The following is a 3,796-nucleotide window of genomic DNA, read 5'->3' as shown; positions in this document are numbered from 1 at the left end:
GTGGGATGCGGATTCGAACCCGCGACCCTCAGATTGTGAGTCGAGCGCCTTATCCACCTGGCCATGCCGGGCACGCATTGGAGTCAGTGAAATCTCTTGAAACTCAAGTGTTGCAACTATAACATTTGTTGCTTTTACCGAACGTTTATATTTTCTAGTTCACCAAACTACAAGAGAAAATTTGCCCATCGTATTTTAGGGCACACACATATGAAATTAAGTTTTATATATATTTGACTTGTTCATTTTTGTGAGGACAGATGCTTTTAATCTCATAAGATACAAATTATAATAAACAAAAGTTACGAGTACTATGGATGAAAAGAAATCTTAGAAAATAATGTATACGTATTAAGTTCTATATATATATATATATATATCAAAGATGATAATAACAGCCATAAGCAAGAAGCGGGAAGAAAATAATTATCCTAATTAATAAGTATAACTAACTGTATAAAAGTAACAATAAGATTTTTAATAATGTTATGGGTTTCGTTTATCAAAACGAATTTCTAGTAAGAAGCGTGTATTATTACCATATCAAGTTTACATTTTAACCGTTGCCAATGGTCCTTACAAGTACTAAATTACTCAACAATGCCAGGAGTACAAAGCCTTAACTGTAGCGTTGTTTAAAACAAGTCATAAAATATTAACCTCAAGCTGTATAAAGGTGTATAACCTCAAGCTATATATATATATATTATTTTATACTGCATGGTTCAGTAAAATAATAATGACACTAAAAATATTTTAAAACAGGATCTCTCCCTCAACCATAGGCCTCTTTGTAGTAGGAATTACACGTAAAAAATCCGAGATTATTTCATTTCGGTGAAACTTATATAGGATGTAGCATATTATGAAACATGAAGATTACTATCAGTTTTTAAATCGTACAAAAATTGACTGAGTTATGACTGGATCACATCATCAACAAAAACCTCATAATTAATGACAGTATTTCTTGTAGAGTAACCGATGGGTCTGCTACGTGTGACTTCTTCTTTGCCCCTCGTTGTATCTGTTTCTCATACAGAGCCCAACAGGTCTTCAGCAGATAGCTCTAAGCCTCACTGACCGTGACAGGAACTTTTCTACTTTTCAGCTTGTCATCATCAATCACCATAATTCCTTCGATTATCTGCATGTGCAAGGTTCCAAGATTTTTACATGTAACCTGTGTAACCGTTGAAGTTAAAATCACGGTGGAATTTTTGACAGCCTTTGTTGAAGCAAATTCATCTATCTAGATCAAAAATGCTGTGGCGGCAGCGAAAAATACGCTTAGTGCTGACAAGGATAGTAGTGATAGTAGTAGTTTCCGCCTGATCAAAACATCAAGAACAGAGTTTCTAGCCTTGAACATACGATGAAGAAAATCGCATAATTTGGTTTGATAATTAAAAAGAGATAATAAATTAGTGTGTGTATGGCCAATGCTAGAAAGGTGGTGCGGCCTGTATCTATTTGATTGTTTGTGACTTTCAACTGAAATACATTAGTATCATATGAATTTCATACTTGGATACAGCAGATTCAGGGCGTCTCAACGGTGCAGGCAACATTTCGAAGAAACGATACTGGAATTTCTTGTTCCTTTGCCTCCCCCCCCTACAAAAAAACACTTTATCTGTGGTAGAGGGAGAAATTCTGTGTTAATAATTCACTCTTAGATGTGCTAATATATGTTTCTGGCGAGAAAAATATCTTGAGAATATTTCAACTACATGTGATTTGTTATTAAGTAAAAATCTGTAATGGACTGCCTAAGACTGAAGTGCAATAAGTTTGCCCAAAATATCATTTCAACTAAGATCAAACATTGACATCCGATTAATTTGATAAACTTTCGCAATATGATATTAATCGATAGAGCATCGTCCTATAACAAAATACAGTTTGATGCAGATTCTATTAATGCATTTAATGGTATATTATAGTGAGCTAATTCAAAATTAAATATCAGTAATTATCAAAAATGTGACTGTAATCTTTCGTCTCGTCCTCCAAAGGAAGGAAGGTAGGTTTACGGACTTAAAACGCTAAAATACGGGGTTCGATTACCCGAAGTGGACAAATCAGATATCCCAGTGTAGCTTTCTTTTAAACCACACAAACAAAACTTCGTCACCCTCTGCAGTTTGGAATATGTAAGTGTCAAAAAATTAATAAATTTCAGGTAGTGTTAGAAAATAACATATTTCTTCCTCATAGTGTTTAAAATATTAAAGTAAGGATAGAAAGCTGTGCACCACTTAGTTGTTGCTCACTAACACATTGAAAATAATAATAAAAGGTACTTTTTATATTAGGTTACAATAATCATTTTGATGACCAAGCTAAAATACAATAATTTCATTTAACACCGTTGTACGTGTTTTGGCTTTATTCTCACTTTGCTATTAGTGATATTATTTCAGTAGTCCCAAGTGTGCCTTTGGGTGGTATAACTCTAAAAATCGGATTTCTCTACCCGCGATGGACACAGCACAGATAATCTATCGTGTGGCTTCGAACTTAACAACAAACAAACAAAACCTTAGGGAGAAAGTCTAAAAGGAAAGCAAAAGCTGTGCTCAACAAGGAATAAATACCCCAAAGATAATGGAAAATAGTCAGATGTTAATTAATGAAAATCTAAACTAAACAATAAAGGATTATAATTTTTGTTTACTAAAGAGAAAAGTAGCAAGTCGTATGGGAAAAAAAGCACGTAGAAGTAAATAGGAAAGAGTTTGAGATGAAAAAGTAATAAAAACGGTTGTTGTTTTTCCAGAGTAAAGCCACTTTACACTATTTGCTGGGCCCACAGCGCGGAATCGAACGCGGATTTTAGCGTTGGAATCCCTAAACTTACCGATGTCCCACTGGGGAATAAGTAAATCTTCATGCAATATATATACAATAGAGAAGCATTATGAAATCTTCGACTCTTGGGCTACTCTTTACCAACGAATAGGGCCCGGCATGGCCAGGTGGTTAAGGCACTCGACTCGCAATCTGAGGGTCGCGGGTTCGAATCCCTGTCACACCAAACATGCTCGCCCTTTCAGCCGTGGGGGCGTTATAATGTGACGGTCAATCCCACTATTCGTTGGAAAAAAGAGTAGCCCAAGAGATGGCGGTGGGTGGTGATGACTAGCTGCCTTCCCTCTAGTCTTACACTGCTAAATTAGGGACGGCTAGCGCAAATAGCCTTCGTGTAGCTTTGCGCGAAATTAAAAAACAAACAAACAAACCAACGAATAGTGCAATTGGCTGTCACATTGTAATGCCTTCAAGGCTGAAAGGTCGAGCATGTTTGGAGGCTGTATTCGATCCCGCGACCCGCAGACTGCGAGACAAACGTCTTAACCCATAGGTCATGCTAAGCATCATTGTAATGGAATGACGCATAAAACATAGCTTACAGAAATATTTTTGTCACAAACAATCGTATAGTTAAATATATTTATCGCTTTAAGTGAAAATCTAAGGATTTTAACGAAACTTTTATCCTTATAGTATTAACGAAATAAACGGTTAAATTAGTTTTATGTCATTAAAACTAAGTTAAATAGTTTACTTCCAAAGAAAATTAAATGTTACTAAATTGAGTCACCGAAGCTAATTTTATCTTTTCTCTCACCAAAAATTTAATCCGTAACACATTTTACTAGCTACTCATCAAACGAATTTAGAGATTGTAGGGGGATTTTCAATAGATGATAAGTTGGATTCTTATGAATTTAAGACATTGTATTTTGTGCCGTTAAACAAACTAATTTTTGAGTAGATTACAACAGTTTTG

Source organism: Limulus polyphemus, unplaced genomic scaffold (assembly GCF_000517525.1).
Source record: "Limulus polyphemus unplaced genomic scaffold, Limulus_polyphemus-2.1.2 Scaffold286, whole genome shotgun sequence".
NCBI lineage: Eukaryota > Metazoa > Arthropoda > Merostomata > Xiphosura > Limulidae > Limulus > Limulus polyphemus.
The sequence above is the reverse complement of the archived record's forward strand: the minus strand, read 5'-3'. Positions refer to the sequence as shown.